Here is a 13867-nt window from a genome sequence, read left to right as displayed (position 1 = left end):
TTCTAACCCTTTCTCTGATCAGTGACCACTTTTCACTGCTAATGAACTCTTCTTCCCTTCATCTTAATAGCCCCGTTTTTAAGGAGTCAGTCCTCTGAATTGATTCCTTTCTTCATTAAATGACAGCTAAACAGAAATGAGACGTGAAACGAGATGACCAGCTAAACTGGGGCTTCAAACTCCAACCAGTCTCTTCATGAGAAGCTGATTCTTGCTGTTAATTAAACTCGTTCTTTAATTCCACAGCTTGTTTGCATCTCTCATTCTGCCACAGCAGGCATTTCCAAAACTGTCGATTTTTCTGTTTTTCCTAAGAACATGGTCAAAATGACTTGGTGAGCTGAGAGATCAACCAGACCTTTCTTTATATTCAGATATTGGGGCTCAGGTGAGCAGGTCATGTGGCGGCTTGTTTTGTGTCTCATTATTGTTTGGCTGTTAATTAAGGAAAAACAGACAACTAAGGGGCCTGAGTCAAGTTAATTAAATCTAAACTAGCAGCCAAAACTGGTCACTAATGAAGAAGATGGTTAGAATGAAAACCTGCAGCCACTGCGGCCCTCCAGGACCGGAGATCGACACCCGCGCTGAAGGGCATTCGTGGAACTGGTCCATGTTCGTTAGCTTGAAGCGTGTCGTATAAAACAGGTTGCCCTCTTACTCTTAACGGGACGTATGTCAGTCATTTCACTTTTGGAATATGCAGGAGCATGACAGCAAGGGCGGATTTATTTATTTATTTATTTTTTAAAATTTCTTTTTAATTTAAGCTGACAATCCATCTACGGCAGTGGTTCCCAAACTCGGTCCTGGGGAGCCACTGTGGCTGCAGGTTTTTGTTCCAACCAACTTCCATTTTTCATTGGACTCTTAGCCTAATTAAGTGAGTCATTAATTTCCCAGCTTCAGTGTTTTGGAGTCAATGTAGAAATTAGAAACTGGTAGATTTTTATTAAAATGTAATAAGCAGTTATATGGGGAATATGCCGTTTTTTTTAAGTCGTTAACAGTATTTTCATCCTGATTTTCATTCTGCTTTTCCAGGTGTTTTGGTTATTTAATTGATTTTTTTACTAATTAGCGGGTCTGACGCTGAAGCCGTTGCTGCTTTCATCATCCCGGGTGTCTGCTGTGCTGGTGTCACTATTAGGGTTAAATGAAGGGAGCAAGGGCGGCACGGTGGCGCAGTGGTAAGGAGAGCCGGGTTCTCTTCCCGGGTCCTCCATATGTGGAGTTTGCATGTTCTCCCCGTGTCTGCTTGGGTTTCCTCCCACAGTCCAAAGACATGCAGGTTAGGTGCATTGGCGATTCTAAATTGTGCTTGGTGTGGGTGAGTGTGCCCTGTGGTGGGCTGGCACCCTGCCTGGAGTTTGTTCCTGCCTTGCGCCCGGTACTGGCTGGAATTGGCTCCAGCACACCCCCGCGACCCTGTGTTAGGATATAGCGGGTTGGAAAATGACTGACTGACTGACTGACTGACTGACTGACTGACTGACCGAAGGGAGCAAAGTACACAGGAAAAGGGGAAAATAATAGGAAAACAACAAAAGAGAGTTAAGCATTGATAGCTTTAGAAAAAAATAGAAATATTTCCAAAAGTCTTATAAATGTAAAAAACATAGTGTTGTGTCTTTCTGAATGCAGAATAAGAGAAGAGTAAAAATGATCAGCTAATTAAATGAGGTCAGTTGTTATCGATTATTATCACCGATTGTGAATCTGTTTGGAACAAAAACCTGCAGCCACAGGGGGTCCCCAGGGTGTCCAATGACTCAAATTACAGGCTTAACCCACAGGACCTCTATAAATGATGACTTGTCACCTACAGCAAGCATTCCTTCTCCTTATAATGCATTTAACACCAAGATCAGGAAAGCAGGGTGGCATGGTGGTGCACGGGTAGCACCACAGTGAGATTTCCTTGGGCACAGGGACTGAAACTTGCTGAAATTCACAGAAAGATGTTGGCTTGTTCAGATCAGTAAGCTGTTTGGGTAACCCTCATGCGCAAAGTTTATGTGATCCCAAGTGATTGTGCACTATGGCATGTTCAGATCCATAGCTGATATTCAAATGTGCATCAGCAGTGGACAGTGCAATCTGTTGTTCTTCTCTGATGAAGACATTCGCCATGTTGATGTAGGCTTGTGGGCACGATTGTTGGCAGTCGGCCAGACTGAGCTTTGTCGGTTACACTTGTTCTTGCCGCTTTAAACCTTTCTACCCATTCCTAAACTTTTCGTGGAGTCGTGCGGTTTTCATTTCCGTATTGAGCAAAAATCCTTCGGTGACGTTAAGCTGGCTTCTCTCTCTGACTCCCACTGCCCAAAGAAATCTCACTACATCATGTTGTTCAGTGATGGTGCAATCCCGCAGTGGAGTGTCCATGTACATTTGACCTTGGCTTTGACTATTAAAACGGCAGAGTGCTGGGCTATGTGTGTTTGAACTACCCTTCAGCCATCGTAAATGTGCTGTATTGCGTCAGCTTCTATCTGTTGTGGTTACCGTGTAATTTTCACACTGCCCGTACTTTTTTGGATTCACCCTTGTATAATGACTGACATTAATGGGTCGTGGGGTTGTGCAATGTGTGCACCCTAGAACAGACTGGTATCTCTGCTGTACTTGGTGTCCGCTTGTATCCGATGCTGCTACTCTACGCTTTAATGTCCCATTATTCTGTAATAGAAAAATGAACAGATGAAGGAGTCAATGGCGTCAGAGGTGAGACAGCACCACCTTGTGTTCAAAAGAAATATAACACTACACTCGATCATAAATGAAAGCTTAAAATTTCAGGACTTCGGGATACTCGGTTTAGTGCTGAACATGGTGTCATACTTACTTGATTTTTCATTGCCGACTGTAAAAGTTTTCTTAATAAACACTAATACAGTAATAATAACACTGAATACAAACATCTAAAGCAGCCTCAATTTCTTTCAGTGGAAACTGAAATCCATGCTTAAGGATGGCTGAAAACTCGTCAGTAACACAAATCGTCTGCCCTTGTGGCCAGACACGTCCATATTTTCTACTGGTGACAGTAGCAAGTCTCACATCCTGCTTTTCTTAAGGGGCTTTATTAAGCATTTTCCCATTTTTTTCACATCATTTAAGTTCATTTTTTCCAATTTGAACTTTTTTGTATAATTTTTTTAAAAATTATTTAAAAAAAAATGAAATACCACATTGACACAAGTATTCAAACCCATATTACTTTAAATATATATATATGTTCACGGCATTCGTAGTCTGTGTCACAATCTATATTATAATATGGGTGGTTACCTACCAGGTAACGCTTGTGGTTGGCCAGCAAGCCTGCTAACGGTGCCCTCAGTTGTGAGAAGCAGATCATAGAATGGTTGAAATAGTTTACTGTCAAATAATGCAAAGAGTACGCGACACGTGTTTCGCCCTAATTCTGGGCTCATCAGGTGTACACACTCCATTGCACTCCCTCTCGGGAATCGAACCTCGGACGTCAGCGTCAGAGGCGATGCCCCTAAAGTTGCGCCACGGTGTGTGGTTCGTTTATTTGACAGCATGTAGATCGGGGTAATTACATTCATGGCATTCGTAGTCTGTGTCACAATCTGATTATATGGGTGGTTACCTACCAGGTAACGCTTGTGGTTGGCCAGCAACCTGCTAACATCCGTCATGGTGCATATATATATATATATATATTCATTACATTCGTATTCTGAGTCCCAACTTGATTGTATGAGTGGTTACCTACCAGGTAAATGCAATGAATGTAATTACTCCAATCTACAGGCTGTCAAATAAATGAACCACACGCCGTGGCGTACAGGGGCTTCATCTCTGATGCTGAGGTCTGAGGTTCGATCCCTGCAAGGGGAGCAATTGAGTATGTACGCCTGATGAACCCAAATGAGGGTAAAACACATGTTGCGTACTCTTTGCATGGTTTGACAGTAAACTATGCTATATATATATATATATATATATATATATATATATATATATACATATCTTCTATTATAAAAAGAAATCCTGTCCTGGAAAGCAAAAAGCAAGTCTACGATACGTGATCTTCTCGTAAGACATTTTAAAAACCCGCGAGACCAAAGCCACGCCCTACCTACAATCTATCAAATAGAATAATAGGCAGCAAAACATTCAGTCTGGTGAAGGATTTGAGCACACGCAGATCCAGGGCTCTCAGCGCATATAAAGCGTATAAGGTACGTTATAAATTAAATGTCGACATCTAAGCGAAGAAGAAAGCAGCGCGGAGAAAAGAGACTCAAATGCGTTGGACAGAAAAAAGAGCAAAAAAGAATAATCGAGGTGCAAATTCAGAAAATAAGGAAAGTAATTATCAGCCCGGAACAAGTGGAATTGAAAAAAAGCACATCCAATCCGGCTCAGAATTAAAAGACAATGAGTAAAAGAAAGTAGAACTTCATAAAGACGTTTACAAACGTTGGCGCTAAACACATGCACAGCAAGTTAGAGACTATGAAACCAGTGAAATTAGAAAGGTTAAAAAAAATAAATAAATAAACGTTGGCGCTATACACATGTGGAGAAAGTTAAAGGATATGAAAGTAGGAAAATTAGAAAATATATAAAAAGAAAGTAAAGATCGCAGTAACACAAACAAACTGCCTCATTTAACTATGCACCAGTCTAACTTTGGTTTTGCACAATAATTACTACATTATTGCACCCTAACACTTTATTCTACTTTTTTCACATAATTGTACTTATTTATTATGTTCTACTATACTGTTATCTCTCAATCTATGACTTTTTGTTAATCTAACTGATATTCTTCTAACTTTGCACAGTTTTTGATAAGCGGATCAGGATGCATTTCACTGCGTGTTGTCCTGTATAACTATGCATGTGACAAATAAAGAATCTTGAGAATTTCTAAAACGGAGTTTACCGCACATGCATTTATTGGTTATTTTGTTCATATATATATATATTTATCTGTCTGCTTATTTAAAAAGCTACATTTACCCCAGGAGTCAAAAACGTTCTGTCTAGCCCTTGTACAAAAACCTAGAGAAAAGCTGGGGTATCACCTTGGTAAACCCATGTACTTTTGGAACTCCATCCATTTTCCAACCCATTGAATCCGAACACAGGGTCACGGGGGTCTGCTGGAGCCAATCCCAGCCAACATAGGGCACAAGGCAGGAACCAATCCTGGGCAGGGTGCCAACCCACCGCAGGACACACACAAACACACCCACACACCAAGCACACACTAGGGCCAATTTAGAATCGCCAATCCACCTAACCTGTGAAAGGAAAATATCACGACTTTACAGACAGGAGTCCAATGCAGAAGTCTACTTACTTTGTTACTTTGTGAAAAAAAAATGATTAACCGCTGATGATGTCGATCGTTTTGTCTGTGCTGAAATTCCAAACAGAGAAACCTGTCCTGACCTCATTAAAAAGATTCAGCATATTGGGACTCGCAAGATTCCAAATATTGTTTTTACAGAAGTTCTGAAATAAAAGTGAAACTAATGAAATAGCAACAATTCAAAGAAAAAAAAATCTTAAAAGTGTGTATCCGGAAAACCAAACACGGGGGTTGGCGAGTGAAGCGAGCAGGGGGCGAAGCCCTCTAGTATATAAATATATAAAAGACTATATCACTTGAAATCTGGCTCAGGTGCATCCTGTTCTATTGATCATCATTGAGATGTTTCCGGGCCTCGTTTGGAGTCCACCTTTGGTCAATTCAGTTGAAGACACACAGCTGTCTGTAGAAGGTCAGGGTTCACTGGCAGAACCCACGTCTGGTGAGAGCCACACAAGTCTCGAGAGGTGCCTTGTGTCCTCTATATTAAAAGTCTGTTTCAACCTTTGGTTTGTTAACCTTGCTTTTATTTTCCATTGTTTAAAACACTTGCCTATTAAATCGAGTTTTACCAGGATGTTACCCCAACTCTTAAGACGTGTATGCATTTAATTTACTGGTACCTATTACATAGATCCTTTAACAACTACCAGGGTGGCCAACGTCTTCCACCGAGACGACTGCATTACGTGGTGGAGAACAATGATCAGATTTGGTACTCACATTTACAGAAGATTCTGAAAGTGATCTCCTTGTGCATCAGTACACCTCTGTGCCCGTTTCAACATGTCCATGCACACTCTTTGCAACGTCATGGGATCGATTCTGTGTATCGCATTTTCAATGTTCAACTTCAGTTCATTTACAGTCTGTGGATTTGTCTCATACATGCAGCCCTTTAAATGACCCCACAAGAAATAGTCACACGTTGTTAAGTCAGGCGATCTTGGTGGCCATAAACCCTTCCTAATAATCCTTTCATCAGGGAAATGGTTCCGACTAGTAGCCATAGATATGGGGGAAAATTATGCAAATGAATTCTATGACTGAGAATCACTAATGTGACATAGGCTAAACTGGCACAGATCTGTTATGAAAATCCACAAACTCGGATGGTTAGGACATCCGTGATGTTGATCTTTATCCCAGTGCAAAGATGACATTGAACGCTGTATATCTGTGTGTGTTAACTATAGCTATGGCAACGGAACAGCAGTGCCCATAAACAAACATGGCATCAAGAAAAGGTGTTAAAAAATAGCATTCTTAAATATTGTGGTGGATGGCCGGGGCCCTGATTGTGGAATGACCGGGGGGTGGAGTTTCTCCCCTGGACCGACAGAGGGCAGTCCCCTGGTTTCCAGTAGGGCTCAACACCGCCAGGGGGTGCATAGACACTTTCTGGGCCCTATTTGGCCGCACTTCCACCACATCTGGAAGTGTGGCCAGAAGAAGCTTGTTGGGCACCTGGAGGCCTTCCCTATAAAAAGGGGGCTGGTCGCCAGAAGTCGATGGCCAGAGTCTGGAGGAAGAGGACAAAGCCCGAGGAGGAGTGGAGGCAGAAAGACTGGTGGCAAAGAAGGGACTGTGTTGGTGCTTTACTGTGTGTGCTGGACTATCGTAAATCAACCAAGTCGTGTCCTGCCTGTCTGTGTTGGGAATATGGCGGCTGTATGTGCCCTGGGCTTCACAATATTTTTCAAGTAAAAGGCACAGAAACAAATTCTACGTGTAACAAGACATCTAAAACAAAAGGCAGAAACAATGTGCACCATAAGAAAATCATAACACTGAGAGAGTCTGGATGTGTTTGTTAGTGGTCCACGCACAAGTGCCCCGGTCCGGCTTAACCTTAACTTTAACCTTTCTTATTTCTATTTGTCTGTTTTATTTCATTCTGTCTGTTACCTGTTATTAGATGCAACTGAGAAGGTAAATTTCACGTTTTCCTGTGTAAACATGACTAAATAAAGAAACCTAAACCTAAACCTATAAATTGGTCTGATGTGAATGAATGTGCCCTCTACTGGACAGGTGTTCTGCCCTGGGCCTTGGAGCCATGGCGTTCCCTCATTGACCCTTGTATTGCAATAAACAGGTTTGCAAAATAAATAAATGAATCATTGAATAAAGAAATATCTTTAGACAAATACAAAGGGCACTCTCATTTACTAGAAAGGACGCGGGTGTCTTTGATTCCAGTAAACAAATACAAAGGCTACCTACCTTAATGCTATCTTCCGTCTCCGTCCACAGGCAGGCCGGCCCTCCAGGAGTCCTGCTGCGCTTAGGCTTTCAGCATCTCATTCACTCCCCCAACAAAAGGTTCAAATCTGCATAATTGAAAACATAAAAATAAAAAAGTATGCATAAGGCAGAACAGACAGTTCATCTGTTTTACTGACTCACAGCAGTTACTCAGAGGGGCTCGGAAAGGTCAAAACCAGGAGGTGCTGGTAGATGGATAAGCAGGCCCATCTTCCCTGTAGGATACAGTTGGCAGTGTTAAGTCCATGTCATATTAGACGACTTTTGCAGCAATTTTCGGTCGTAGTCTTCATTTACCGTAAATTACACTGGTCAACAATCATTTTGCTACTGGGATTCTTTCACCTGTACTTTAACAAATTTCACTTGCTGACTCCAAATCTGAAAACCGTTTTCGTCCAGCACGTCCCATTTTTTAGTTATGATGTTCCAGGTCTTGGATAACTAGGGTGACTGGACAGTAAATGCGATGCATTTCAGCATTTAAGACATAAGTTTGGTCTCGAGGAAAGTGAAGCCAAAATTAAGGAAGGTGTTTTAGTTGGCCCTGAAATACGTGAACTGATGCTTGACGATGAGTTCAAAAGGAAACTGAAGCCCACTGAATCAACACCCTCATTCGTGCAGGTTGTCTTGACAGTCACAGAGCACAGAATTACACTGAGCTTGTGGAGAACCTGCTGAAAGTATATCAGCTTACGGGAGCCAGAATGTCACTGAAGACGCATTTTTTACATTCTCATCTCGACTTTTTTCCACCAAATCTAAGCGATGTCAGAGATGAGTATGGGGAAAGATTTCATCAAGATAGAAAGGTGATGGAAAACTGATATCAGGGAAAATTTACTCCGAGCATGATGGGTGACAACTGTTGATTCTTGCAAAGAGAGACGGATGTGCAGTACAAGCGCAAAAGCGAGTGACTCCAATAATTTTGGGCACGCTGACCTCACTTTTATATTGAGGTAAATTGACATAAATATGCTTTAATGTGTCTCTGGTATTGTCTTCTGGTTTGGTTACAGAATAAACGCATCAAAACAATTTTGGTGGGACATAGTCCAAACTCCAGATATCATGTTGATATATTATATTGATATTCAAAAGTGTCAAAACGTCAATGATGTGTATTTCAAAAACCTGACGTGCTAGCTTAATTCTGATTTCATATATGAAATCAGTGTAAAAAAACTTAATAAAGAGCTGCTCTGAAGTTCCCAGAAGCAAACAAAAAATATTTTTTTGTAGACCAGTGATATCTTAGGCAGTTGGTGGTGGTCGTCAGCGTGCACTCGTGAAGCCAATCGTCTAATGTGACATACCCTGCGACTGAGTCCAACTAGTCAGTGTCTGGTTACAATAAAATCAAACAGGTTTCACTCAGAGGGGCTCTTTGCAGACGAGAATTGAGAACCAATGAGCACTCAGCTGGAAGTACAATGCATACAATGTAACAATGAGAGATAAGGAAGACACATGTTCAGAACCTCACAAACAGAAGAGAAGTTCATCTGTCTGATGCCTCGTATTTTACGTACCATAAGTGAAAGGAGAAAAGTATTAAAGGGCAGAGACTGTGGCTGAACTCGCTTCAGCTATTAACCCTTCATAAAATACCACTTCGTCAAGCTGTCAGAAAAAGGGCCGAGCACAACTGAAATTCCCAAGTAGGAATTTACTGGCCAGGTAGTGTGGGACGAGAAGAAAGAGTCACTCTAGCTGGACTTGGAATAGGATTGCCCTGAAACAAGAATCTGGTATGAAGTAGAGAGTTGACTAATCCCACTGGTTATTGGAGAGCGGAGTTGTAGCAGAATACGACTGGTCACTCAATCAGAAGAGTCACTCTGCACCACGAAGCCCAATTGGTCCCTGAGCTCTCACTCTAACTCTGCCATTTTCTGTCCATAGAGGAGGAGAAGGTCAGGTCATCACTGTCTTAATTCAAGGCCAAGCCGACCCAGAACATAACACAAAGAGCCACCTGATAGCAAACATTTTCTTCTTCTTCTTTTGGCTGCTCCCGTTAGGAGTTGCCACAGCTTATCATCTTCTTCCATATCTTTCTGTCCTCTGCATCTTGCTCTGTTACACCCATCACCTGCATGTCCTCTCTCACCACATCCAGAAACCTTCGCTTAGGCCTTCCTCTGTTCCTCTTACCTGTCAGCTCTATCCTTAGGATCCTTCTCCCAATATACCCAGCATCTCTCCTCTGCACATGTCTAAACCAACGCAATCTCACCTCTCTGACTTTGTCTCCCAACCGTCCAACTTGAGCTGACCCTCTAATGTCCTCATTTCTAATCCTGTCCATCCTCGTCACACCCAGTGCAAACCTTAGCATCTTTAACTCTGCCACCTCCAGCTCTGTCTCCTGCTTTCTGGTCAGTGCCACCGTCTCCAACCCATATAGTCTACTGTCCTGTAGGCCTTCCCTTTCACTCTTGCTGATACCCGTCTGTCACAAATCACTCCTGACACTCTTCTCCACCCATTCCACCCTCCGTACACTCTCTTCTTCACTTCTCTTCCATAATCCCCATTACTCTGTACTGTTGACCCCAAGTATGTAAACTCATCCACCTTCACCAACTCTACTCCCCTCATCCTCACCATTCCACTGACCTCCCTCTCATTTACACACATGTATTCTGTCTTGGTGGTCCAACTGACCTTCATTCCTCTCCTCTCTAGAGCAGATCTCCACCTCTCCAGGGTCTCCTCAACCTGCTCCCTACTATTGCTACAGATCACAATGTCATCAGCAAACATCATAGTTCACGGGAACTCCTATCTAATCTCATCTGTCAAACATCTATTGAAGACTATAACGGTATTTTGGTTACACTCATTTGTACTTTATTATTTGGGCATATTATCTATAATACATGAATATATGTGTGACATTTTTCTCCTGCCTGTTCAGTTTCTCTATTTCAGTTTTTCTCAACTACTGGGTCAGTCGTGGGCCGCCGCCGGTGTGTCCCAAGTTGCTATTGTTTATAATGGCAGTGGGTCGCATGTGAATTGCCGCCCTGATGGTTGTGCTCGCCCCCAAACCCGTTCCAATGATCATACTCGCCCCCCACCTCTACCCGTACTGACAATTGCACTCCATTCACCAAGGGGGAATTTAGATTTGGTGGGTTGTGAAGACAATTACGTGGGAAAAAGTGTGCAGTGACACCTAAAAGGTTGAAGAATACGGCTCTATCTGATTGCCTGGGGGTCATAATTATAAATAGTAAGGTAACATAGGAGGGCTATAGAAGGAGACATTTTGTTATAATAAATTGTATAGAGAGAAATTGGGTCTTCCTAGGACCCTACTATGACAAAACGATAAGTGTTAGACAATGTTTGGGTTGCAGAATGAAACTGTAAACATAGGGGACAACTGTACTGCAGCCAAGCACTTCATCTGAGAAGGTGGATGAAGAAACAAGAGGGGGCCATTAGGTTAGCAACTTGCTTGGTTGTCCCAAAAAATCATCCATTCATCCATTATCCAACCCGCTATATCCTAACTACAGGGTCACGGGGGTCTGCTGGAGTCAATCCCAGCCAACACAGGGTGCAAGGCAGGAAACAAACCCCAGGCAGGGTCCCAGCACACCACAGGGCACGCACCAAGCACACACCAGGGACAATTTAGGATCGCCAATGCACTTAACCTGCATGTCTTTGGACTGTGGGAGGAAACTCACGCAGACACGGGGAGAACATGTGAACTCCACGCAGGGCGGACCCGGGAAGCGAACCCAGGTCTTCTAACCGCGAGGCAGCAGCGCTACCCGTTGCGCCACCGTGCCGCCCCAATATCTCATCCATAAACTTTTAAAAGTTAAAGTTTTCAAAGTTCCTGTAATGGACTGGCACCCCAGCCACAGTTGCTTTCTGCCTTGTGCCCAGTTGCTGCCAGAACAGACGCCAATCCCAATGACTTTGAAGTGGATAATCCAGATTAAAAACTAGATGGATGATTGGATGGATCTTTTGTTTAATTTAAAATTAAAAAAAAAATGAATCCAGCATTGTGATTGGCAACACAAATTAGCAACACAAATTATCTTGAGGTGCGGCTCCTTAATGGTGTTGGTAAAGAAGAAGTCATAAAGGGGGTCGGAGAGCAGGATACAAGAGCTGTGGTCAGCGGGGGAATGCTGTGAGTCACCCCCTAGTGAAAGAGAAAAGCACTCCGAGGAGAGAAGTCAGGAGGTACAGAACCCATCTTAAGTATCTGTTTTCACTTACGGTGATTTTTTGATCTCAGATCTAGCTTTTCAAGCTGCAGGGGTAGCAGTCTGTCATTATACAAGATATAGCACATTTTGTCATCCGAAGTCAAACAGTTGCTGCTAGCCAGCAGGTACCCGCTGTCATGAATATTTCACACATCCTTTCTCCACAGAACAATAGCAGCAGAGCTAAATCAGAGATTAATAATTAACAATGCTGTCTGGAGACAAACCACATGCAACCGTGTGTGTTTACAGGCCTGCTGAAATAGTCAATGTGTCTCCGTTTTCAACACGGGTGGGGTTACATTGACGTATCTATGATCTGTTCAAAGGCTGAGTGATTAGCCATGGGGCGCCAGGGCTTAAAAGCATTTCAGGAGATTAGATGGCCAGTGAAAGATTCAGGCCTGGCCATGTTAGCCCCAAGAGAACACCATCAAGAAACCGATGACCTAGGTGGCCACTGGGCTCCCATAAAGTAGCTTCTCATGGATCAGCCGCAGGCCATCTCCTCCTGAAGGTGAAGAGAGAGTTGTAACTCTGAACTGCTGGGGTGTCACCAGCTAAACGTATCTCTTCAGTACTAGAAAGTTCTCATTAAGAAGAAGCAGCCCTGGAGGACACAGGATGTCTTTCCCTCGAGTAGCCATGCCACATGCACTTCAGAACAGGTAACCTACCTGAAGCTAAACATGTTTGGGCCCGGCCAATACTTGGATTAGGAGACCAACCAGAAAACGCCTGGGATGCTGCTGATAGAGGTGTTGGCAAGGCCAAAAGGAGGTGCTTACCCTGTGGTCTTAATGTGGACTCCAATGCCCCAGAGCAGTAATGGGAACACTGTGCTGTTATCCTTTGGATGAGATGTAAAAATCAAGAATCTGACTCTCTGTGGTCATTAAAGATCCCTGGGGATCCTCCGTAAAGAGTAGGGTGTATCTCGATGTCCCGGCTAAATTGACAACCATAGCCTGGTCATTCTGGCCACCTAATCATCCCCTGTCCCTAATTGTCATTCTCTCTCTCTTAGCACTTCACCATCTAATAGCTAATGTGTGGTAAGCACACAAGCGCAAAATGGCTGCCATCGCATCATCCGGGTGGATGCAGTACATTAGTGGTGGATGAAGAGGATCCTCATTCACTTAAGCGCTGTATAAATGTAATGAATCATTATTATTACTATATAATAAAACACAAAAGGTTGGTGTGTATTGTTCCTTAGACCAATCTGATTGGTTAGTTGGGCTTTGGTGGAACAACAGAAGATGACGAGTGAGTATGAGATGCACGAAGAGGAGCATGAGATAGTCACGTCAAGGACAGCAAGTATAAAACTGGAGAGGGGGCAAGAAAGGAGCCTCGAAAATAATGACAAAGTCGAATTAGCAGTCCTTATGGGAGCGTGCTCAAGAGATGGAGTGCTGGTGAAGAGACATTCAGACGCACGCGATTACCGACGAAAGGCTCTGAAGGTACACATAGGGCAAGAGATAGCATTAATTATTGTATTACCTTTCTTCGACAGGTACCGTGGCTAGTCACAACAGAATTAAAAGAAAATGGAAAAAGGCCACAATGGTGTAAAAATTCAGTGTAATACAGTATAATGCATGTATTGTCACATGCAAGCATTGGAAGTGCATCATGGGTGTGTCTTTGTCTAAACATTTGGGTAAGGTTTTGGGTATAACAGCACCACTAACACAATTTGTTTTCTTTAGAACATCCTGGAAGGTTAGTGACATCATTCTCGGGTCTGACGTCATTTGTCCACCCCATTTTCTATAAAGCCTCCGGTCAAATAGGAAGTCATCATTCGTACTTGTTCCTGCTTCCAAAGGAGACACAATTCTTCATAAAGTAGCACTCTGTCAGCTCGAGGAGTTGCACTTTACAGCTATTATTCTCGTCTTTTTTCTCCTTTTCTTCAGCCTAGACATCAAATAGAGTATCCCCTTGAGCCCCAACCCTTTTTCTTTATATTTATCTTTAT

The 13867-nt window shown here is 42.9% G+C and overlaps 1 protein-coding gene across 1 annotated transcript in view; it reads right to left on the bottom strand.

Annotated features, from left to right (window-relative positions):
• Positions 1 to 13867, bottom strand: part of LOC114668990 (FERM domain-containing protein 4B-like) — a 154774-nt gene that overhangs the window by 96643 nt on the left and 44264 nt on the right. The window contains exon 3 of the mRNA XM_028825056.2: positions 7586 to 7692. The gene's annotated coding sequence lies outside the window, so the exon portion shown is untranslated. The remainder of the gene's footprint in view (positions 1 to 7585; positions 7693 to 13867) is intronic.

Source organism: Erpetoichthys calabaricus, chromosome 18, assembly GCF_900747795.2.
Source record: "Erpetoichthys calabaricus chromosome 18, fErpCal1.3, whole genome shotgun sequence".
Lineage (NCBI taxonomy): Eukaryota > Metazoa > Chordata > Cladistia > Polypteriformes > Polypteridae > Erpetoichthys > Erpetoichthys calabaricus.
Note: the sequence above shows the minus strand (reverse complement) of the source record. Positions and strands in the feature narration are given on the sequence as shown.